The sequence below is a fragment of the Symphalangus syndactylus genome, chromosome 5 (assembly GCF_028878055.3).
Source record: "Symphalangus syndactylus isolate Jambi chromosome 5, NHGRI_mSymSyn1-v2.1_pri, whole genome shotgun sequence".
NCBI lineage: Eukaryota > Metazoa > Chordata > Mammalia > Primates > Hylobatidae > Symphalangus > Symphalangus syndactylus.
This window is the reverse complement of record NC_072427.2, coordinates 47,904,129-47,930,672: the sequence shown is the minus strand read 5'-3', so window position 1 is coordinate 47,930,672 and position 26,544 is coordinate 47,904,129. Positions and strand designations below refer to the sequence as shown.

Below are 26,544 nucleotides of genomic sequence, written 5' to 3'. Positions count from 1 at the left end.
AGCTTTCAGTACTACTACCACAGCAGTGAAGTTGTCTAGTGGTGATTAGAAGTCATCATGCCCTATTGGCTCATAATGATCACAGATTTATTTTCCAAATATTTCTGTGCAATATATACTTTTATAAATAATCAATTACCACAGCCCCTTGGATAGCTATCCATATTATGAAATACAAAAAACGTAACCTCTAAAATGATGCTGAGGGGGTTTACTTATTAACATGAAAAGGTTCTTGTCTGTGTATTAAGTGGGGGTAAACTCAAGTTACTTCTTACATACTTCTTACAACTAGTTATAGATACGTATGCAGGCAGATGACAGATTGATAAATGGTATAAATATACAAATATATACAAAGAGAGAACAGGAGAGCCAATAAGATGCTAACACTGGTTATATTTTTGAAGTAAGGGTCATAGCCATGTTTTATTTTCTTCTTTTGGCTTACATTTTCTAAATATTTTTCAATAAACCTACCTTATTTTATGATAATGAAAAAAGTCTTTGTAAAAATCTTACGTAATATTTTAATTCACTCTACTCCTGGTTACATGATTTTTCTCAAAGAACTGTTTCATTCCTATGTGTCTGTTTTAACCATTTGGAGAGGACATCTCTATAATGTCTAACAGAGTCCCTGCCCCTGAAATGGTCTCTCCTGATCCTAATGAAGAGTGCTGGTGTCACAGGTTTGTAACTCCAGACTCCATTATTGTACTGTGGTGTCCTCAGGTAATACTGAAGGGCTATAGCACACTTTGCCTCTCACTCAATGACCCCAGTTTGCTGTGCTCTTAGCTCTTGAATCTTACATCTGCTTAGTTTCAGCATATTCAGGCAGTCCACATTATCTGTCAAAGCGTCTGCTGTTACATGCTCTCTCGTCTCTTCTAATCTGTGGCTTCCAGTATACTGAATCCTTAGAAATTAGAGGACCTCTATGATTATCATTGAATGTAAAGTAAGAGTAAGTATTTTCCAAGTCAAGGCTCAAAGAAGTTTCCCAAGAGGAAGGCATGTGAGCTTTGGTACATGAGCTTCCCTCCGGTCTCAGCTGCACACAGCCTTTTTTGGTTTGTCTTCTGGTTCCTGAGTCTATTCTAAATTGGTGGAGTTGCTGGAGAGCAGAATTCTGCATACCTGAAGTGGCAGTGTTTCTCATGGCAAATAGCTGCCTGATGAAGAAATCGCATGGCTCAGATGCTCTGGACATCTCCCTCCAAGAGAAGGAGGCCACAGATGGCAAGAACAGAACCAACTGGGGTCCCCTCTGCCCCCACCCCATCAAAGTGAGGTTATTTAGGGTTACCACCTGGCTACTAGATTTGCCAGATGGCAAGCCTGAGTAACTGCTCAGAAAGAGAGGAACTGCCCAATCCATTACCCTTGCACAGTAGACACTGTTAATTTAACATGTGGTGGACATCATAGTACACAACACGGGGAATGAAGCAGCATAGTGCCATCATAAACGCAGCCATCTGGGTTCATGTTGGACAGCCCTGCTCACAGTGGCCATGGGAACAACCCAACTGAGTTTTGTGGGGGCAGGGAAGAGGGCAAGGAGTCAGCAGTGGGGGATGGGGTGGAGAGTTGGTTGGGGGAGGCGGGAAGCAGGGCATGTGCCCACCTGTGCCACTGGCCTCAGAACTGAAATGGTTTTGGTCACGGGAAAGCCAGTTGCTTCCATCTCTGAGACATCACTGACTCCTGCCCAACCTCATCTTATTCTGAGATTTTCTTCATTATTTTCAATTTTGATGCAAAAGTAGTATTTTTCCACCAATTCAGGAGAAACAAACATATGACTAAAGGTCGTTGTGAATACTTTGATGGTACTAGTCCAACTCTGATAGTGACAAAAATGGTTTTCTCTTAGGAAATGGCATGTGTGTCTAGTGGGGTGAGGGCAGGGCAGGGAGGGTTCATGCACTTTGGCTCTCCTCTCGAACCAGCTTGTGACAGAAAAGCTCCAACGGGTCCCAGCAGGGCTGTCAGTTGCAGGGCTGATAGACACAAGACCTTGGCACCACAGAGAGTGATGCCCAGAAAGAAAAGCAAGTGAACCGGACCGTGCCCTGTGTCAGGCATGGTAAGCTACATGGGGACAGGAAGCTTCTTGTCATCATTCAGATCCCTTTATGTTGCCTCTCATTCCCCACAGTGCCCAGCTGCCCACGCTGGGACATGAACTGGGAGATGGAAGCAGCTGGCTTTCAGCAGCCAAAACGATCTCAGTTCTGAGGCCAGTGGTACATGTGGACACACACCCTGCTTCCTGCCTCCCCCACCCAACTCTCCACATCCCCACGCTGCCAAGATCAAGCAGTCCGTTTTATGTCTGTGGTAGTAAATTCATGCAGGCATCAAGTATTTACTAGATTAAGACCAGCTTCATTCTGCATCTTTAACCCTGCTCTTCAGACACTTCTGAAACATCAGTTAGGGTGGGGGACGCTCCTGTGACTCACTGTAAGGAGCTGTCACCATTCCTGCTGCTCTCTAAGGAATGTCCTCAGCCAAGAACTGTTTTATGTCCTCCTCAAGGCCGTGCTTATTACTGCCATTACTGTCACAGGGAAGGAGAGGCAGCAGCTTAGGAATGAAAATGAAGGAGACTCTGCCCGTGTTTTAGAACAAATATAAAGACATAAACCAAAAACACCAAGGAGAATTCCACATACATTACATTTTTATCATGCTTTTCTATTGCCCTGTACATTTGCAGTTCGTCTACAACGCACAATAACCTGGGAGCCCAGAACCTGGGGTGGCCCTTGGCATATGACGAGACTGGGGTACAAAGGCTCCTGGATCACAGAAAGAGTGGGAGACAGAGCAGGTCTCGAACTCCCACTTCTGACTGGGGTGCCTGTTCTCTCTACACCAAACCCCACTGCTTGCGCCCATGTATTGCCTTCTATCAAAATGTTCTTTGCTGCTCCTCATCTTGGCTGTGCCCTCTTCGTTGACCCCATACTCTCATTTTATTTTCATCAGCATTATACCATATGTGTCTCAGTTCTTAAATATTGTGTTCATCACTCATTAAATCACAGAGAGCAATAGTGTTTCAGTCTCATAGTCTAATGTTTTCTAGCTCCTGGGCAGGTGGTCTTGCTCCAAAATAATCCCCTTTGGGGAGGAACCTACTATGAGTCTTTCTCAGATGCCAAGGTGCCCGCTTCTAGTGGTGTTGTGTCACACATCCAGTGTGGCATGGAGCAAAGCAAGACAAAAACCAGGGAGAGCTTCATGTCAGACACCCAGCAGCAAGCGGCAGTCCCATGAGTCTAACTGGGAGAGGCCAAAAGTTGACAAGACCTGTGAGTGGATGCCATAAAATGTGAGTCACAGATGAAGAGATGGCAAAGTAGATGAAATCACAGGGGGCAAGCCTGAAAGAAGCAAGCCATTTCCTGGTTTATTTGGCACAAGGAAGCTTTTAAAGGGTCCAGGTATGACTGTCTCCTTTTGCTCCCCAGTGTCTCAAAGGCACCACCTGTCACCTGGCGGATGACTGACTCGGCAGCCTGAGAGTTCACGGGGGGCCAGCCTGCCTTGGACACAGCCCTATTGAGTGAAGCCAAGGCATCTCACACAAGAGTGATAGGTTAAAGCCAACAGATGTCTTCACACCCTACATCATAGAGAAAGTCAGGATGAGAGAGGAATAATTGACAGTGTCCCTGATCAAAACAGACATCTTGTCACAGCATATTTAGTGGAAAATACACAGGAAACAAATGCTGAATTCTCCATCCAGGCTGCAGTACCTAATATATCACTGCCAAGAAGAAAGCATTTAATAAAATCCTTTAAGTTTTATCTAGAGTAGGTGCAATATGGGGCAATTAGTCAGACAGCAAGCTCATGGTGCAGTGCAAACAAAGCTGGTATAGACAAATAGGCACAGCACAGTAACCCAACAAATATGTAATGAGCACACCTACTATGTGCCAGGCACCAAGCTAGGTTCTGACATCACACCAAAGCTGTTCTTTAAAGCTTCCAAAGCAAGTTCACATACACAGTCAAATCTGATCCTCACAAAACCAAGTGACATAAGGAGTTATTATCCTATCCCCACTCTGCAGATGAGTAAACTGATGCTCACTGGGGTCAGAGGAATGATCCAAGGTCATAAGACTAAAGCTCAGTATAGCATCAGTCCATGACCACCGTACTTTTCTGCATTGGGCAAGAATCTTAGAAAAAAGAAAACGGAGAGTCAGAGAACATCTTGAGATGGAAGTCTCCCAATGTGTGTCAATTTCACTTGTTTTTAATAATTCTAGATGTCACCCAAGGGCTACTTGTCTTCATGCCCCGAATACCTACCTAATTTTTCTTACTTTTGCCAAAAGCCTGATCCTCAACTCTGTACTCCCTCTACCTCAGATGTCTCTGCCTTTTGCCTTCTATACTTTTTGTTGGGAAGGGTAATGTATTAGTAAGGATATGTTCAGCTTCAAGCAACAGAAAACCCAACTAACATAGACTTCGGCAATAAAGACATTTAATTATCTTATATAACAAAAGATGTGAATGCAGGCAATTCCAGAGATGGCACCTTAGCTCAAAAGTGTCATGAAACAAACAAGACCTTCGTTTCTTTCCACTCTACCATCCGTAGACTTGTTGCCTCGTGGCTATAAAATGGCTGCTACAACTCTAGTGTTCTCAGAGGTCTGTGGCCAAAGGCATATCCCAGTCACATGATCACTCCAGCAGCAAGGGTGGCTAGGAAAGCAAGAATCCAGTATTTGTGACCTTCATAGTGGATGTGTGGTGGTGTGCCTAAGGCAAAAAGTCAAAGGGTTATTGGATAACTAATCCACAGCTTCTACCATGGGTAACTTTCTGATTCCTGGTCAGGGTCCGAGCTAAAAACTAATTCCTCTTGAACAGAAATATGGACTGGATTTCTTAAACACTATATACATGTTGCTCTACTCACTTGCTATTGCTACAAAATAAATAACCACAGACTTAGCAGCTTAAGACAATGCCCACGTATTTTCTCACAATTCTAATATAGGTCAGAAGTCCAGAAAAGCTTGAGTGGGTTCTCTGCTCATGTACTTACAAGGCTAGAATCAAAGTGTTGGCGGGGCTAACCTCTCATCTAGAGACTTGGGAAGAATTCACTTCCACGCCCAATCAGGTTGTAAGCAAAATTCAACTCCTTGCAATTGTAGGACTGAGGTCTCCATGGCCTTGCTGGCTGTGAACCAGGGACTGGTCTCAATGCCAAAGGCCACTCTCAGTCCTGGAACCTGGCACCCTCTATCTTCAAAACCAGCAATGATGCATTGAATCCTTTTCATACTTTGAATCTGACTTCGCCACTTCTGCCACCAGCCAAAGAGGGCTCATGTGCTTAGATAATAATATAGACAATAAGCCTTTTGCCATACTCATGGATGTGACACCAGAGGGTAGAGATCATAATACCATCTTAAAATTTTATCTACCATAGTTACCACTAAAAAATACGTAATTAGGACTTATTCCTGGAGTTCAGGATAGGGTCAAGTTTCCCTGAATCATGACAGGGACAGGAGGACGGCCAGTCAAAAGTAGGACTCTGCAAGTGAAAAGTTAAAGGAGAGAATGGCTGTTGGGTGGGCAAAAAAGAGTGTTTGATTTAATTTTTTTCTGTGAAATTGAGTTATTAACCTGTCAACATAAATTCACAGAGCTATAATATTGGAGAGGAGAGGTTTGTTTTTTATAAAGGGTTGCAGCCTGCAGGCTGGAAATCCCACAGGCTTGGAAGCACAGCCTCCAGCAGAAACCAAAAGCAGGCACTTTGAGGGAGGAAAGAGTAGAACAGGAATTTGTGCTGAATGGGTTGGCTAAGTACACATATTCGACAGGTTATAGGAAGAGCTATGAATATTCCCGAAGGGAGGTGCACACATGCCTAGTAAACAAATATGCATGTTACATGCGTCCTATGTTCACTTTGGGGTAGAGACTTAACATTTAAATTCCTTGCAATTAGGTCCTATATGTCAAATGGCGAAGCAGAGGACAGGAAGGCACTCGGTGCAAGCCTCAGTAAACTGGCCAGAACCAGTCTATGGTCAGTGGGCTCTTAACCAGGAGAAAGTTACTGAAATCAGTCTCTTACCCAATCAAAGTCGTAGTTACGGCTTGCAGAAAAGGGGTAGGGAGATGGATCAGTTAGTGTCTGGTGGTTGGTGAGCTGCAATTATTTCAATATTGCTTCTCTGGAGGCCAGTGCTTACTTAGCTGCTAGAGAAAAAGAAAAACCTTGCAGCTATTAGAAGAACCTAGTTTATTCTTTAAGTGTTGGGATGTGTGACTTAACCCTACACAAGCCTTGGGTCTTGTTTATAATTTAGTATCTTTTTACCACAAAGAATCCATTCCGTCATTCTTATGATCTCTATTTTAACACCCCTAATTTAGTTAAACAGTAGAACGACATCTAGCTGGTGAAAATTTTTTTTTATAAGAACATAGTGTATAAAAACCACTGATCAGGACAAGGATCCCTGCTTCATTTAACTTTCCCGTCCTCTCCCTCCACCCTCACTATCCCCGCCCCATCTCCTCAGCCTGCACCACGCTCCCCCATGGACTATGAAGAATGCAGAGTCACGGGGAGATTCATGGTGTTTTCTTGCAAAAGTACTGAGTGTAGCCAGATTTCTCATATGGATTTTTCACTGGTTTGTTTCTATTAGGCAATACGGAAGGACAAGGGTTGATGGAGAAAGGAGGCACATCTCATACAGCTTCCTCACAGCAGGCCCTAACGCTGTCCATGGTGTTTACAGTGAGCTTTTATGTAGCTTTCCATGGGTTTCTGGTGAAAAATCACATCCCTCTCTGAGACGGAGACGCCCCATCACCTGCTTTTTCACTGAATTATTTTCTGTTTCACTGCCTCAAACCAGACTCACACCTCCAATGCTCTTTATTTCAATTAGTTTTACCGGTTTTATGACCTCTATTTGAGTTTAACTTTTGGTTCCTCCACCAAAAAGTCTGAAATTCCAGGTCAGAGTTCTCCAAGGAGCTTATATGTGTTTGCACAAACGTGTGGAAATCCTTAGGAACTACAAATTATCAACGACTCAGAGCTCAGGGCCTTGGTATTTTTTTGCTTTTGTGGAGGCTTGTGTTTACCTTTTATTTTAAGTGGTTTCCAGCCCACCCTCTTGAAGCACCTCGCCTTACCAGGAGCCTTGCTCATTTGTTCTTGCTGCCTCCTTCATTCTGAAGACCCATCAATCAGTGTCTGAAACAAGGACCTTCTGTGTAGAATCAAAAGCCACCACATCACAGCTGAAGGCAACAGAATGCAGTGGGCATTGTTGTTTGTACACAGGGCTTCATCTCTTTCAGAAGTGTCTGTGTTTGAAATGAATGAGGCAGACAAGAGTGTGGCTTCAAAAGCAACTCTCCTCCTCTGGGCTTTGCTTATTGAAAGTCCTGTGAGCACAGTTACTAGAAAGTAAAGAGAATAAAAGGCAAACCTGAGGCAGGCTACAGGTTCCTATGCAAGGCACTCACACCCAGCCTCAGCCAGGAAGTATCGCCAGTCATTGGCCTTCACTTTGTCTATTCGAGTTTGCAAGGTTAACATGAAAGAGGCTGTTTATTTTCTCCCAACAATTATGCTTAAAAATTACAGGAACTTCCCTCACCTAGACCCTTGCCCAGATGTATAACAGGCTTCTCTCTCTGCCGGTACCTCTTAAGGGTGTCATTGCTGATGGAACTAGAGCTGCCTTCACTACTGTTGCCATGGTTACAGTTTCTGGACCAGAAGATTGGCTGATCCTTGGCCCAGCTCTTCCACCTGGCTATCATCTCCTCTGCAGCAGAAGGCCTCCTTATTCCCTGATCTATCTTGTGTTTGGCTGGAAGATTGGAGAGCACATAGTTTTCCATGGTACTTATGACCCTTCTGTAGACTCTTAATGACCCTAATGTTGATTAGGACCCAAAGTCTTGGGCCAGTGGAAAAGTTAAAACAAAGTTCAAGACTCATATAGATGATGATCCAATAATCATCTACATGGCTTGAAAATCATCACCTCCATCTTTTGTCTGCAGAGGGTTTGCAATGAGTGCTAGAGAGTTCAGAGCCAAATATCTGGCCCATCACTGGAAAGTATAAAAGACTGTACAACATGTATTTGAAGTGTAATTTCATTTATCAATTCACTATATTTTCCCATCCTTTTTTCCTACCTAAATTTTCCTCTTAATGTCTTGCATTGTTTTTATCTTTTAAAAGTGCTTTAAATTCTTTTGAAGCAAAACTAAATATAAGGAAAACATAGGTATAATCATAAAAAATCCATTGGATTCTTGCTATTATGAGGGGAGGGGGAAAAGTACAAAGGTTTTTGTGTCCAAAAAGAGACAAGTTCACAAAATGCAAAGTACCTAGAACATATTCTGTATAAAATCAAACTGAATAATTTTATGTATATTTTCTTTTGAAAAAAAATACACACACGATTAGATTCAAGAAAAATTGAATTTCTGGTACAAAGGAGGAATAAGGACACGGCCTTCATAAACCAAGAAGCTCCATGAATAACTAGGGGCCTGCTTTCTTTCACACAAGAAAGCTGGGTAGTACTTTCAAAAACCTGAGATGGGTGGGGCGCAGTGGCTCATGCCTGTAATCTCAGCACTTTGGGAGGCTGAGGAGGGCATATCACTTGAGATCAGGAGTTCGAGACCAGCCTGGCAAACATAGTGAAACCCCATCTCTACCAAAAATAACAAAAATTAGCCAGACATCACGGTGCATGCCTGTAGTCCCAGCTACCCAGGAACCAGAGGCAGGAGAACTGCTTGAACCTGGGAGGTGGAGGTTGCAGTGAGCCAAGATCGCACCACTGCACTCCAGCCTGGGAGAGAGAGCAAGACTCTATCTCAAAAAACAAAAACAAAAACACAACCTGAGATGGACCGTGTGAGCAGGTGATACCATCAGGGAGTGCTCAGTGGGTTCTAAAAATCCCAATGTCTGGCACACAGCAAAAGCTTCACAAATATACAACGAATAAACAGGGAAAATAAGTAAAAAACATTATGCCTGCATGCTAAATAAATTCACAGATAATTTTCAAATTAACCTGGGTAGAAATGATTTAGCAATACTGAGAAAAGTGGATGCTATCAAGGGTGTTAGAGTTATTTTAATCCTCTTGACAACACTTTGAGATAGATGTTTTTATCTCCAGTTGTTTTTCAGATGAGATTGAGGAAGATTAAGTAATTCGTGCAAGACCACATAACAAACAAGTGAAAGACCCAGGACTTGAGCCCAGGGCTCTTTAATTGTAAAAGCAGAATCTATCCCCTCAGTCTACTCCATTGTTGCCCAAGCTAACGTTAAGAACACAAATCCGGCTGGGCACGGTGGCTCATGCCTGTAATCTCAGCACTTTGGGAGGCCGAGGCAGGTGGATCACTTGAGGTGAGGAGTTTGAGGCTAGCCTGGCCAACATGGTAGAACACCGTCTCTACTAAAAATACAAAAATTAGCCGGGTGTGGTGGTGTGCGCCTGTAGTCCCAGCTACGCAGGAGGTTGAAGCAGGAAAATCACTTGAACCTGGGAGGTGGAGGTTGCAGTACGCCAAGATTGCGCCACTGCACTCCAGCCTGGATGACAGAGTGAGACTCTGTCTCAAAAAAACAAACAAAAAAAAGACACCACAAATCTGAGGCCCCATCGCAGACCCACTGAAGCAGAATCTCTAGGGAGGGACTGGAAACATTTGTGTAACAAGACAAACAGATGATGATTATTATCAGAGAAGTTAAAAAAAAAAAAAAAGACGCCTCTATTGCATCATTTGGGAAACGGATCTACAGCGTCCTCTGAGGGATCAAATAGAAGCCATCAGAGATTTGAAGTTCACACAACTAAAAATAAATCAGGTCAGTCTGGAGCATATCAGATTATGATATTATAGACTATTCTTCAGTTTGGTAATATAGAATTGTCTGATTTAAGTTTTTCTGGATCTTAAAATACCAAGAACATTTGAAAAGTTAAAAATGGGTTCCAATTTAAACCTCAGACTTTTTTTTAGCTTTCCTCACTGCCTCTGATCCTGAGGAGCAGAAGTGAATGTGAATGCACTTTGAATTCCTAGCAGCTTTCACTGATGCAGAGGTTCCAGCTGTACAGGGGCTGGAGGACCGCTGAGGAGAACAACAAGCTGAGAATCAGTCCTCATCTCTGGTTGCCCCCCACCCCACCCTCATTGCCTTTCATTGGATGAGCAAGTCACACAATCCAGGAAGTAGAAAATCTATCATTTTGCTTGGTTGGTTTTTCTTAGTTTCAGTTTTTCCACGCCTGATGAGAATTGCCGAGGCACAGCAAAGCCTGCAGCTTCCATACCCATCATGAGAGCAAATAACTTATTTGTAAACCTAAGCACTTAATTAACTAAATGGAAAGCAAGGCAATGAGTGATTCCTGACATGGCTGAATTTAAGTCAAGCTGTGAAGCTCCAGGTGCAGCCAGAAATGGAGATGGACAACTTGAACTGAACCCTGAGAGCTTCTAAAAGGCTTTGGACCACTGCTTCTCAGCAGTTTTTCTTGTAAGTTATTCCCATTATCTCAAAGAAAAATTTAAAATATGGTTGGAGAAAAGTATAGAACTGATTATCCCCATTTTGAGCATAGATCATCGTTTAACCAACTTGCTTTCTAACTGCCAAGAAACTTGCTTTGGATGGTATTTTCAGACATAATGTCTGCAATAGCAAATATTGACAATTGCATTTTACAAATAATCAGTTTAATATGCTTTAATATGCTTCTATTTCTGAATGCTCTTGATCTCATTTAATCTTCGAAGCAACTCTATCACGTTGGTGTGCTTATTAACATGATTTTACAGATAAAGACGCCTGTAAGTAGCTTCCTCACAGGGTATTTAAGGAACTTGTAGAACGTCCACAGCTAGTAGCTGGGAGCCCATCTCATATCAATACACTAGCTTCTCCCCAAAGAACTTTATATATTTAGGCCACTGATTTCTAAAAAGACAAATTCTCATATTAGAATAAAACATAAGACCCAACAATATGTATGTTGCTTAAAAATAGGAATCTGTTACCAAAAAAATGCAGAAATGCTAAAATAAACAGTTTTAATGAGGAAACTCATAAAACAAAAAGAAAACAGTTGGTAAAGTTGATAGCATATAAAAGAGATTTTGAAGCCAAAAACATAGGGAGAGGATACAAAGAAGCTCCTGATTATGCTAAAAAATATAAAATCAACTGTGAAGACAGAGGTTACTAAAGTTAGAAATGCAAAGAGAAATAGAATAAAAAAACAAGCAATTGTAATGGGAGGGTTTAATTCATTTCAAGGCTAAGAAAAAAATAGACAATAGTAAAAAATAAAGACGAATTTAAATAGACAAAAATTTAGAAGACATTGAAGATGTGACAAAAATAGACAATAGAGGTTATGTTATACAATTGATAAGTTAGAGCCAATAGACATATAGTGAACTCAATACCAACATAGATTATACATTTTGTTCCATATGTGGGCATTGGTACATATATACTAATTCTCAAATAAGGCCCCAAAAATTGAATCAAGAGGAAAAAATACACGTATTTTCTCACCACATGCAATAAAGCTAAATGTGAATAAGTAAAAGCAATGAAAGGAGCCTTGGGCAAAAGAATAATCTAACCAAGAGACTTTGCAGCAAACAGTTCAGGGTTTAGATTATAAACTCCATTCCTTAGTGCAGTGTGACCTGCGCAGTTTACCGAACCCCTCTGAACCTTGGATTCCTCACCTAAAAATGTGGCTCTACTTTGCAAAGCTGTTGTGAAGATAACCTATGAAGTATGTCAAATAAACTAAGACTTAAAAGAGAGTTAAAACCATAAGCTGTACAATATAACTCCATTTTTAATGTACTCATATTTTACTAGAAAAAGTGTCTAGAATTTTTGTTGACTGAAAGCAAAAGTCTATAAAATATTCATTTAAATACTAACAGTGGTTATCTCTATGCACTGATATTTCTGCCAATTTTTGTTATATTGCTTTATCTTTTCTACTATGAATATATAGTATGTGAATAATAAAAAATAGTAAATATGAAAATAAACATGAACTTCTGAAAAACGGAGTACAAGAAGAAAATAAATATTTATGTTTGGGTGGCCTACAGATGATGGTTGCTGTAGGCATGCAGCTATCTCAGTTGCTTGTCTGTCATTGTAAATTCTAAAATATCCTCAATTTCTGTCTTTCTACATATATACATGTATATGCACACACATATATAAAACACACATATATTTTATATTTATATATGTTTTTAATATATGTTTTATATATAAAAACACAATATTGGGATAACTGACAATTTGAATGTGGATGGTGAGATTAATCATACAGTATCAATATGAAATTTCCTGATTTTACTGTTAAATTTCTTGAATTTTAGAAAAGAAAATATTTGTGTCAGGAAATATATATTGAAGTATTTAGGTATATATGTATGTATGCAGCTTACTCTCAAATTGTTCAGAAAAACATTCACATACACATAAAGACAGAGTGAATGGTAACTAGGGAAAAATACAAACCAACCACGCACCTAGGTAAAGGGTGTATGAGTTCATATTAGTCTTTTAACATTTCCGTAAGTTTAAAATTATATTAAAATATTAATAAAAAATTACAGCAGCAACAAATTAATGGGTATCAATGTCTAACAACCACAAAAACTTTCCTAAACTACAATTTCAAGTAGAACAGGGGTCTCCAACCCCCCGCCCTCCCCCCCAGCCCGTACCAGTGTGTGGCCTGTTAGGAACCTGACCGCACAGCAGCAGGTGAGCAGTGGAGCTTTATCTGTATTTACAGTCGCTCCCCATCAGTCACATTCCATTCTCACCTAAACTCCGCCTCCTGTCAGATCAGCAGTGGCATTAGATTCTCATAGGACCGCAAACCGTATTGTGAACTGCGCATGCAGGGAATCTAGATTGCATGGTCCTTATGAGAATCTAATGCCTGATGATCTGTCCCTGTCTCCCACCACCCCCAAATAGGACCATCTAGTTTCAGGCAAACAATCTCAGGGCTCCCACTTATTCTACATTATGGTGAGTAGATTATTGTTATATAATTATTTCATTATATATTAACAATGTAATAATAATGGAAATAAAGTGCACAATAAATGCAATATGCTCAAATCGTTCTGAAACCATCACCCAGCCACCCCCATTCATGGAAAAACTGTCTCCCACAAAACTGGTCCCTGGTGCCAAAAATGTTAGGGACCACTGAAGTAGAAAATTAAGAACATGATAACAACTTTTGAGATGTTTATAAAATTGAAAACACCCCATATCAAAAGGGAGGGGGCTTTGTATAAATCAGAGCCCAGAGGTTAAGGCATAAATCTATGTGCTTTTATTTTAGAAATATGAAATAAGCATTTGACTTAAAATCTTATGAAGATAGTCAATATAAAGGAAAATAGATAATAATACAAAATAAGGACAGACATAAACTAGAAAAGAGGAAATCAGTGGAAATAATACATAAATTTAGATGCTCATTCTGTGAGAAGATTATAAGATAGATCAACCACTTGGAAATACAATAAACAAAAGGTATAAATCAACAAAATTAAAAACAAGGCTAGTGATTTAACAGCTGATACAAAGGATTTTAAAATATAAATGACTGCAATGCACAATTTATCATAATCAACTTGAAATGCTTAGCCAAATGGACAACACAAAATATTAACTGGCAAGAGAAAATGTAGAAAACATGAAAATAATGATGAAGGCAAAGGAAACTGAAAAGTTGTTATTTTAAAAAATTTATCTACCACAAGAAATATTATGACCTCAACAAATTTACTGAGCAATATAACTACATACTCAAGAAACAGATTTTTCTGTATTATGTAATCAGTTTCAAATCACAGAAAAACAAGATCTGATACCCAATTCATTCTAAGAGATGAGTATCATCCCCATCCACAAACCTGTGCGAAATACCACACAGGTGCACACACACATAAACACATGGTCTTAGGATGGCAAATGTGCACAAGTGCCAATTCCAATAAAACTGGCTCAAAATGATTAGAACCAGGCTCAAGGACATTAGCAGATTTTCCCAAAACAGCTGTTGAATAAGTGAATATATGAATACACAAATGAAGAAAATAAGGCAGGCAATTAGCAACGTTTACTAAAGACCTGAAAGGCAGGAACGGCTTGTGCATACTGTCTATTTGCTAAATTTTATTGATCAATAACTTTTATCTATCCATGGGTTACTCAAGGAGCATAGGCAGAAAAATCATTTTTAACTGAGCTTATAAAATGCAGCTATAAATTAAAACAATAGCATGTAGTCACTAATTAAGGTAAACTCTACTGATGCCAGAAGATTATAACAAATCACAGGATATCTTTTGTAAAAGAATTACTATTTGGGCTGGACGCACTGGCTCACGCCTGTAATCCCAGCACTTTGGGAGGCCAAGGCAGGTGGATCACAAGGTCAAGAGTCGAAGACCAGCCTGACCAACATGGTGAAACCCCGTCTCTCTAAAAAATACAAAAAAAAAAAAATGGCTGGTTGTGGTGGTGCATGCCTGTAATCCCAGCTGCTCAGGAGGCTGAGGAAGGAGAATCACTTGAACCCGGGAGGTGGAGGTTGCAGTGAGCAGAGATCACACCATTGCACTCCAGCATGGGCGACAGAGCGAGACTCCGTCTCAAAAAAAAAAAAAAAAAGGAAAATTGAAGAAATGAAGACATTAAGGACATTCCTGAAGGGAAAGACTGTGTAAATCTCATTAAACAAAAATGTAAACTCTGTGAAACAAGACATTACAGGTGATATGAAAGACAAAATGCAAACTGGGAGGATATCTGCAATGAACTAATAGAAATATGGGCAAAAGATATGAATAAGCTATTCTCAGCAACAGAAACTTGAATGAACAATCACACACATAAGAAAATGTTTAACCTCACCAGTAATCAGAAAGTTTAAAATTAAAACAATGAGATACCATTTTTCATCCATCAAACTGGTGAAAATTAAATAATCTGACACTCCTCAAGTATTGGTGATGAGGTGGAAAAATCGAAGGAACACTCACATTTTGCCAACGGTATGTTCACAGGAGTAATTTATTTGAAGAATAAATTGTCAACATCTTACTAACTTGGATGGGACGTATATCTTACAATCCAGCAATTTCACTTCTAGGAATAAATTCCAGCAGCTTTCACTTGTGGATGATGCAATGTCTACTGCAATATTGTAATAGGAAAATGAAAAAAACTAAACAACACAAGTATCCATCAACCCAATGAACAAATTCTGATACATTCTTATAATGGGACCATTTGTGGATATTTTGTCAATAGAGATAAGTCGTGAGAATACACTGCTGAGTGACAAAACAAGTTGCAGATAGATGTGTAGAGTATAAAGTTTGAAAACATACAAAATAATGGTACAGGCAGCCCTCTATATCCATGGGATTCCACATCCATAGATTCAATCAACTGAGGATGCAAAATATTTGGGGGGAAAATTATACAAAATTCCAAAAGGCAAAGCTTGAATTTGCCACATCCTGAGTACCATGGTAAAACCAGGCAAATGAAGGGATGTATAGGCATTGTATTAAGTATAAGTAATCTAGACGTGATTTACAGCACATGACAGAATGTGCATAGGTTATATGCAAACACTATACCATTTTGTATCAGGGACGTGAGCATCAGTGAGTGGTCCTGGAACCAATCCCCCACAGATACTGAGGAACTACTGTATATTTTTCATAGCTACATACATATGCTACAAACATACACACAGAGATGAGAATGAAAGACACCAAACTCAGGGTGGCGTTGCCCCTGAGACAGGAAAAATAAGATCAGGCTTGAGAAGAGATACACAGTTATACAGGTACAGCACTCTACTTTTTAGCAAAAATGGAAAGCAAATATGGCAAAATATTAGGATTTGATGGAGCTGGGAAGTAGGTGGTATTCAAAACTGTGCATTATACACATGTGTGTGTTTGAAATCATTATAATTTCTTAAGTGAGCACCCCAGTTTTGAAAATATATAAAAAATATAAAAACATATAAAGTATGTAAAATATATAAATATGAACAGATAATTCATAAAGAAAGAAAAAAGGCAATAAAAATGGAAGTGGTGGTAAATTCAACTGCAACCCACTGGTTTTAAAGAAACATTAAAAAACATGCACATACCATTTTGGCTTATCAATTTAGCATAAAGTTACAAAAATGTTAATAGCTAATGTTAACAAGGGTGGAGGATAGGACAGAAGAGGAGTACATTCACTGTTAATGAGTACTTAAAATGATAGAAATTTACTTAACGTAGCAGTATATACGTAAAGGCAAAATATATAGGTAGATATAGATACCTAGATATAAAACCTTTGCCTTAGCAATTCTACTTTAAGAAATTTATACAAAGGAAAATGTGGTACATATATGATCTGTGGTATTATTTTTAAGGAATACTACGCAGCCATAAAAAAAGAACAAAATCACATCTTTTGCGGCAACATGTCTACAGCTGAAGGTCATTATCCTAAGCAAATTAACACAAAAACAGATAAACACCACGTTCTCACTTATAAGTGGGGGAGCTAAACAGTGAGTACATGTGGACATAAAGATGGAAATAATAGACAGTGGCATTCACAAAGGGGTGAGAAAGAGAGGGGGACAAAGGTTGAAAAAGACCTATTGGGTACAATATTCACTACTTGGGCAATGGAACCATTAGAAGCTCAAACCTCAGCACCACCCAATATACTCATGTGACAAACCTGCACATGTACACTCAGAATCTAAAATTTTTTTAAGCTACTAAAAAAAAATTTATACAAAGAAAATAATCATACATGTGGACCAAGATTTATGTATATGTTTATAGTAGCATTGTTCATTATAGTGATATCTTAAACACAGTTAGTGAAAAAACAACAGGGAATTAAGCCAATTATAGTACATCTATAGAGTGTAACAGTACCCTGTAGCTATTTCAAATAATGTTTTAAAAGAATATTTAATGTCCCTGAAATATGCCATTAATGTGTTGTTAATACACAGGTATTTAAACAGTTTGTAGAGTGTGTTTACAGTTATATTTTTTAAATAAATGTATACATAGAAAAAAATGACTTGGGGCTATCCACATCAAAATGTCAACAGTGCTAATCTCTAAATGTGAAATCACAGATCTATTTATGTTTTTCTTTTTGTTCTTTTTTATTTTCCTATTTTACAATAATAAACATTTATTGATTTTATAATAGAAAAGTTATTAAAAATAAAACGTGCAACAAAATAAGCTTTGGTTGATTAAAGATTTAAATATAAAATCGAATTATGATAGAACTTGCAGGCAACTGGAAAGAGTTTATCAGCTCTCTGGGGTAATTTTAACTTTCTCAGCTTTGATGCAACTGAAATGATTGCACTATAAAAATTAGCATTACTAAAGATTTTTTAAGAGGGAAATATTTCTATCAAACATTACAAAGAATTAAGATCCATCATAAATAACTAATTCAAATTTGTAAAATAAATGTCAAGATTCCAAAAGATAAATGGGTCAAAGACAGGACAATTCCCCTAAGGGACATACAATTAGTGGATAAACATAATGGGGAAATGTTAATTCTCGCCAGAAATCAAAGAAATGTAAATGGAAGCAGTCTGGAGATGCCAGTTTACATATTCTAATGGAACAAGAAAAAAATGTCAAATGCTAATATCCATTGATGGTGGAGCTACCCGGAAATTTATCCATACGTTCATTTATAACCATATTGCTCATGTCCTTTTACCAGAAATGTTATCACTAAGAATTGATTCTTTTTTGTTGTTTTTTTTTTAAGACAGTTTCACACTCTTGTTGCCCAAGCTGGAAGCTGGAGTGCGATGGTGCGATCTCTGCCTCACCGCAACCTCCGCCTCCTGGGTTCAAGTGATTCTCCTTCCTCAGACTCCTGAGTAGCTGGGATTACAGGCATGTGACACCACACTTGGCTAATTTTTTTGTATTTTTAGTAGAGACAGGGTCTCTCCATGTTGGTCAGGATGGTGTTGAACTCCCAACCTCAGGTGATCCACCTGCCTCGGCCTCCCAAAGGGCTGGGATTACAGGCATGAGCCACAGCACGCAGCCAAGAATCAATTCTTAAGAAGTAATTTGGCTAAAGAAGAAAGGTCCCTCCTCATCTCCTTTACTTCTAAATGTTGGAACACCCAGGGCTCAGTCCCTTGACACCTTCTCTTTTCCACCCACAGGCAGTGTTTGGAGGATCTCACCTACTTATGCAGGTGAGAGGAGCCACAGGCCCTCTCAGCATGGACTCCAGGGAGAAAGCAGGCCAGAGCAGAGGTTTTCCTGGGAGTGGGGTAGGGGTACCTTGAGGGCCATTCAAGGACTCTGACCTCAGTCAGAGAGGTCAATGAAGGAAAGAGAGACCAGCAAAGACAACCAGAGAGATGCCTAAGGTGAACTTGGTCATAATATTAACCCCTATGCAATAACAAAACATCCAGGCTTGATCTACCAGGGCTTACCAGTGAGGTCCCCAGGAATTGCCTAATTGCAAGTGAGCCCTCAGCTCACTTGCAAGCCACCAGATCCCACCTGGCCCTGACCATCATCTCCAAAGCCTGAACGAATTATTGTGAGACAGCCCACTGAAGGTGGGTACCTCCGGGAGCCCTGCCTTGCCCTGCCAGGAGCCAGAGCTGTCCCTCTGTTGGTGGTGACCCTGGGAATCTGGGACAAGAAGGTGCACTCTGGTCTGATGCCAGAAAGCAGAACTTCTTGGGCCCCCAAGTCTCGAGACCTTTTTGCTCCACCAATGTACTTATCCACTCATCCCAGCCTGGGGCCTCTGCTTTACACGGGTCTTTACATGGGTCTTTTTATTGCTTAAGGATGTTTGGGCATCTACCATCTCTTCTTCTATTTTTTTTTGTTGTTGTTGTTGCTGTTGTTGTTGAGACAGAGTCTCTCTCTGTTGCCGGCGCTAGAGTGCAGTGGCCCAATCTCAGCTCACTGCAACCTCCGCCTCCTTAGTTCAAGTGATTCTCCTGCCTCAGCTTCCCAAGTAGCTGGGATTACAGGTCCACACCACCACACCCAGCTTATTTTTGTTTTTTTAGTAGAGATAGGATTTCATCATGTTGGCCAGGCTGGTCATGAACTCCTGACCTCAAGTAATCCGCCCTCATCGGCCTCCCAGAGTGTTGGGATTACAGGCATGAGCCACTGTGCCCGGCCTCATCTCTTCTGCTTATGACCTTGTGAGGTAGGCATCCCATGTTTCATTATCCCCGTTGTATAAAGATTACGACTTACCTAAAGCACTGCTGGACTCAAACCCAGATCTTCTGCCCTCGATTCCATGTCCATCTCTGTGACCCCAGGTTTGGCCAAGTGTGGCTCTTGCTGCATATGAACAGCCTGCCATTTCCTTCCTTGTGTATGCATTGCCTGTGGAAAACAGACAAGGGAAGTTACATTTCTATCAAGAGCTGAAACAAGCAATTTTGCTTTAGAGATGATATGTAACAAAAAGAAACAGTCCTGGAGGCAGGGAGCCCTGTATGCATCTGCCTGTGTTCTGCTCCTGGCTGACCCCTGAGATCGAATCATGCTGTTTGCTAATGTGTAGAAAGTATGTTTTGCCCTCTAGGAGTCCTCCCCAGGGACTGACAGATTCAGTGATAGGAATAGAACTGTGGAGTGAAGATGGCTCTCTCCAGGTGTCACTCCAGTTGCCATACATGCAAAGAAAGCCTAGACACCGTGATAGCTTTGTCCTCCTATCCCTGAACTTTGCCCAGAGGCGAAGCTTCTTCCCCAACCCTTGCTCAAATGCCTTCTTTTTCCTCGAAGAATCCAGGCTGCTGAGCAAAGGGGGAGATCCTGGGAGCTTCACCCGAATCATCTGGAAGTTTCTTGAGGTGCCAGAATTGAAATAGGAGCCGATAGGGTCAATCCATCAGGCACCCTGACCCTAGACATACAGGAATTCCCCTCTGAGTTTGAGGAATTCCCCCTCCATCAGACCCAAAAGTGAAAAACAAACTTCACAGAGGCAAGTTTATACCAACTCCTCTGGGTGGGGCTGAGTGGAGTTTTCTCCGATACTGGGCACATGCTGCTCACAGACTCTCTGTCCCGTGGACATGGGCCCTGGGGTCTGAGAATGCAGATGGGGGAGAGGCTCACCGAGGAGCTCTGGATGACCTGGCTCCAGTGTGTCACCTCCTGGCCTTGGCCTCCTATCCCCAGCTTGGCTGAGAAGACCCCAAAGAGGGCCTTTCCCACTCTCCCAACCTGTTTTCTCTGGTGATTAATATATAACCTGAGAAAATGAATCACTTGTTTAAATTCAGTTAGCTGGGCTAAGACAGGTGATAAGAATTACTCAAAAACAAGAAAGCAAATATTGAGGGTAAAGGTGCTTTCTAATTTTCTTTTCTTTTCTTTTTGTTTTTCATTTGTTTTTTTGTTTTTGTTTTTGTGTTTTTTTTAAGATAGAGACAGGATCTTGTTCTATTGCCCAAGCTGCAGTGCAGTGGCATGATCATAGCTTATGGCAGTCTCGAGCTTCTGGGCTCAAGCCATCCTCCCACCTCAGCCTCCCAAGTAACTGGGACTACAGCTGTGCACTGCCACACTGGCTAATTTTTTTAAAAAATTTTTAGAGAAACAGGGTCTCACTATGCTGCCCAGGAAGGTCTCAAACTCCTGGGCGCAGCCATGAGCCACCACACCCAGCTTGCTTTCTTTTTTAAATAGAAAGGAACACATAACAACTTGATTTTAAAATCAAGAACAGGAAGCATAGACTCTATACTTTCTTTAAAACATTGTAAGTAAGTCTCCTATTCTTTACTATTTCAGATAAACGGGCAGGAAACAAGAAACGGAAGGAGCAGGTGAGGGATGGGAGAAATAAAAAGCATGCCGAAAAACTGCAGTAATAAATAAAAACACTAATGGCTGATACGTATTTATTGGGCACTATGGTATGCACAATTCATGCTTTTTCTCATTTAATCTCCCCCCAAGCCCTGTGAGGCAAATAATTTTACTACTCCTATTTTAAAATGAGGAAACTGAGGTGCCATCTATTAAATAATCTGCCTGCTTAATGGGACTAAAAACCAACAAACCAAGCTTGGAAATCCGGTTCTCAGCGATCAGAGTCTTCGCTCAGGAGGCAAAAATGCAGCAAGAGACAGCTTTTTCCTCTAGAAAGAACTTTATCCTGTTATCATCAGAATTCTGGAGCTATATACTTCCTTCACCATTTTGTAACAATACTAAATATAGGGAACATTTTGTATTTCCATGGAAAAGGATGCTTTGTCTACATACGGCACAGCCTCCCTGGGTTATTTGATTCTAGCTTTCATTGCCCTTGAAGCATTTTGCAACTCTGTAAATTGCGAATAACTAATAGCAATGCAAAATGCACATTCTGTCCTATACTGTAGAAGGTACACTGACTTCACTCCCACACTGCAGAAAAACCTACTTTTGTATCCATTTGCCATTTGTACCTTCATTGCAACTTTTTTTTTTTTTTTTTTGAGACGGAGTCTCACTCTGTCGCCCAGGCTGGAGTGCAATGGCGTGATCTAGGCTCACTGCGAGCTCCGCCTCCCGGGTTTCCACCATTCTCCTGCCTCAGCCTCCCAAGTAGCTGGGACTACAGGTGCCCACCACCACGCCCGACTAATTTTTTGTATTTTTAGTAGAGACGGGGTTTCATCGTGTTAGCCAGGATGGTCTCGATCTCCTGACCTCATGATCCACCCGCCTCGGCCTCCCAAAGTGCTGGGATTACAGGCATGAGCCACTGTGCCAGGCCAACATTTCTTTACTCATATAAATTTGTGTGGTTTTTTGGCTTCTCCTCTGAACTGGTCATAACACGCTTACCAGTTGCCTCATTAGTTAAGTAAAATATTTACCTTGTATTCATTTTTATATTTGAAAGCCATGATTTTACCTTTGTTTTTAAAAAAATTATCTCTTAACAGAATTATGAAAGCATATCAAAAGCATCTTGCTTGTTACTTTCTGAAGGACCCCAGGCATGATCTAACTCAAATGAATGACTTCAGGCGTAATTGGATAACTGATGTTCTCAGTTGGGTCTTGGGAAGCATAGCCTTGTCCTGACAACTTCCTTTCAAACACTCTGCTCTGTCCGGGACAAAGCATCATGGCCAAAGGCCCCAGTCCCCTCTTCCTGGCTGGTCTTCTTTACTGTTGATTGAGGAAAAGTAATTGGCATGTAAATTATATGATTATGTCCCATTACTATGTTTCCATTATTTCTAACTTCGGCTATGTCTCATCGTTTATCTCAGAGCTATCTCCATTAAATAGCTGAGAAAAGGCTTAAGAACATTTGTTTTAAAAATAATAATAAACATGTGATGTGATGGTTAATATTGAGTGTCAAATTGATTGGATCGAAGGATGCAAAATACTTTTCCTGGGTGTGTCTGTGAGGGTATTGCCAAAGGAAATATTAGTAAAATTTGAGTCAATGGACTGGGAGAGGCAGACCCACCCTCAATCTGGATGGGCACCGTCTAATCAGCTGCCAGTTTGGCTAGAATGAAGCAGGCAGAAGATGTGAAGGACTTGACTTGCTGAGACTTCCGGTCTTCATCATTCTCCCAGGCTAGATGCTTCCTGCCCTCAAACATCAAACTCCAAGTTCTTCAGCTTTTGGACTCTTGGACTTACACCAGTCGCTTGCCAGGAGCTCTTGGCCTTTGTCCACAGATCGAAGGCTGCAATGTCGGCTTCCCTACTTTTGAGGTTTGGGAACTCAGGCTGGTCCACCACTGGCTTCCTTGCTCCTCAACTTGCAGACAACCAATCATGAGACTTTACCTGTGATCGTGTGAGTCAGTACTCCTTAATAAATTCCCTTTCAGATATAAATGAAATACACATGATATATGTCTTTATACGCAGAGCAAGAGCATGACACAATTCCATCTTTTTAAGCAACAGATACACAAAGATCTCACAGCCAATCCCTACTATACTTGGCAAAACTACTTTTTGTTGTATGGACTCTGAAGTCAAACAAACATCATTCAAGTCTCATTCCACCACTTACTACAGTATGGATTTGGGCAATTCAGTAACCTCCCTAAGCCTCAGTTTCCCCTGGGGGATATCATGCCTACATCATAGGATTCTTCCTAAAGTGTGGATGAGATCACATGGAGATTCTGGCACTGTGCAGGCACTTTGGACGCTGGTTCCTGAATTGTTAACTCCTGACTTTTAGGCCTGTCTAGGAATAATGATGAACCATGTCAGCAAGATACCCTGTCTTCAGAAAAATGATGACTCATTGGCAGCTCTTCACAACTTGAAACACATCATTGGGAATGAAGAGAATAAAGGGGAATTAGGTCCAGGTTTCCAACAGCCATGGATCCTGTGTGCTAAACTCAGCAAGCCTTTGTGAAAGGAGGATGTGGCATCCTGCTGCAGGGAGGCTTGGGCCGTTGCGATCTGACCAGTGTCCAGCCCTGCCTGATACCCAGGGTGAGGACTGTGCCCCTGAACACCCCATGGTTGGAAGCACTAGGACCAAGAGAGAGAGCCAGTGTGAGGGTGACCCCTCCCCAGACTGTGCCCTTGCTTGTTGCACACAGCGAGTTCAGTTCAGGGCTTGGGGGGAGTCTCCCTCAGGAGCCAGCATGGTCACTGCTCACCAAGCCTGGCCAGCACCCCAGCAGCTGGAGGAAGCAGGCACAGAGTAGACACATCATGAATTCTAGTCTATACTCCTCCTCTTCCCCACAAAGGGGAGAACCCTGGGCAAACTTTACGGAGCCAACAATATTCACTACCTACCTGGTGTTCAAAGCCAACTTAAATCTTTATTTCCTTTTGCTTCAAAGCATAATACAAAGAGACCAAATAGGTTTTCCATTCTACTGGAATTTCTAAGATCATAAAATGCATTACTGGTTCCACAGTATCTAGTCATAAAAAAGACTGCTCTGGCTCTAGGGTGGTGTTGTTGTGATGATCATTTTCCCAATTGTTCTACAATCTGGCAGCTGAAATCCTGATAAGGGGAGTCCGTGGGACAACAGAGACCAGGAAACATAAAAATAAGAAGAAAGGAGATCTCAACTCTTTGCTGCCTGGCTGCATAACTTGAGACTTTGGGAATCAGAATATTAGACCTTCCAGGGACCTAGCATCCTTATATCCAATCTATATCGATTAGATATGTGACCTTGCATAAGGAATCTCTGAGCCTCAGTTTTCTTACCTGTAAAATGGGGAAAATAATTGCTACCTTATTTGTTAAGAAAATCAAAAGAGGCTTGACTATGCACAGTTGTTATAAGCATTTTCATGTGATAATAATTTAACCTTCATAACCCCATTTGACAGGAGAGTAAACAGGCAGAGACAGGTTACAGAATTTGCCCAAGGTCACACAACTAGTTGGAGGCAGAGCTGATGCAAAGACACCCTTGGTCACCAGGCGTGATAATCTTGGATGAATAAATACCTATTTGAAAGGCTTGAAACACCTAATTCTTCCAAATAGTCTAAAATGTCCTCTGCAATCTTGTTTTCACCCTTCATTTGTTTATTAGGTCTTTTTTTTTCTAACACAGATAAGGAAAAGGTTAAACTCCAGTCCAACCACTTTCCAAATGAGGATGTGTTCCAGGCTAACTCAAATTAACGAGGTTTACCTACTTGTTTTGCCACATTCCCTCATGGCGCAAGAATGTCCACACAGATCAGTGAGTGACCCAATAAAAACTTGGTAGTTCTCCTCATGGCACCCTGGCCCCAAGCAGGAGTAAAACAGGATAGAGTCATTTTCCTATAACATAATCCAAGGAAATTCATTTCATCTTGGAAGTGGACCAGGCTGATGTGCAGAGAAGCCTGATTCAGTCCCAGAGAATACAGATACATAGGGATTAAGGATTTGTGGTTGTTAAGAGAACCTGGCCTCAGATCCCCTGACTTCTCCTCTCTCAGCCTTTTACTGGTGAGATACAGTTTGGTACCAGTTCCTAACCTCTTAAATCTCAACTGCAAAATTAGGAAAATAACAGTGTCAAATTTTATTGTTTCAAGTATTATTTTATTATAACACCAACAAAAGCCTGCCTTTCTCAGGTAAGATATCCCAGCTCCTGAAGATGAAAAGAAGAAAACCTGATTCTGGGTATAAAATTCTGTTTCTGTCATCAGTGAACTTCACCTTGGTCCCCTGGCCTCTTCCTCTTGGGATTTGCTTGCTTTATCCTTGTAAAATATCTGTTTCTTCTCTCCTAATTAACTTTCTTATCACCATGACACTAAAGAAAAAGGTCATTCTCAGGTCATCAAATGCCAGTCTCTTGAAATCTTTATTTATTCAAGAAGCTCTGCAAATTAAAAGAGAGCAGGAACTGGGCAATATTTAAAAACCTAATTATAAAACCATTATTACTTTAGATCGAGGATTGCAGACCAGAGTGCAGTGTCACCCAAAATAGAAAAGTCTTTAAAGAATTGCAAAGGAAGAGGCCAGGCACGGTGGCTCACACTGTAGTCCCAGCATTTTGGGAGGCTGAGGCAGGCAGATCACTTGAGGTCAGGAGTTCTAGACCAGCCTGGCCAACATAGTGAAACCCCATCTCTACTAAAAATACAAAAAAAGAAGCTGAGTGTGGTGGCACACGCCTGTAATCCCAGCTACTAGGGAGGCTGAGGCATGAGAATCACTTGAACCCAGGAGGCAGAGGTTGCAGTGAGCCAGGATCATGCCATTGCGCTGCAGCCTGGGTGACACAGCGAGAGTCCATCTCAAAAAAAAAAAAAAAAAAAAAAAAAAAAAAAAAAAAAAAAAAAATATATATATATATATATATATATATATACATATATATATCGCAAAGGAAGAAGCCGCAGGGCTCTGCTAACATGCACCATGCTGATTACTCCATTGGAGGCTCCAAACTCTAAGAGGCTCAGGCTCGCCTTCTCTTCAGCTAATAGGAAATGAAGAGGCCTCAAGAAATTGCTGGGCTTCCTTGGGCATGGAAATGACCAAAGATGCTATGAACGGATCTACTGACTGCTCAGATGCATGGCTGGAGTCAAGCACATGACAGGTCTTGCAGCCCTGAGAGCTAATCTGTCTCCCTAAGACAGAGGCTTCACCCATTTTTTGACAACACATCTTTATAAGTATTTTTTTTAATTTGAGGACTCTCCCTAATACCTGTTTATTTGTTTATAAATAATATAGCACTAGTATATTCCATAGTACCATGTGCAAATTATATAGTACTTATATACTATAAACATTATACATGCACAAACATGAACTGTCTAAGGAAATACAAAGAAAAA

At 40.8% G+C, this 26,544-nt stretch overlaps 1 protein-coding gene across 1 annotated transcript in view; it reads left to right on the top strand.

Annotated features, from left to right (window-relative positions):
- The first annotated feature begins 10,348 nt into the window (after positions 1–10,348).
- Positions 10,349–26,544, top strand: part of LIPC (lipase C, hepatic type) — a 155,455-nt gene continuing 139,259 nt past the window's right edge. Inside the window, exon 1 of the mRNA XM_055278370.2 lies at positions 10,349–10,621. The gene's annotated coding sequence lies outside the window, so the exon portion shown is untranslated. The remainder of the gene's footprint in view (positions 10,622–26,544) is intronic.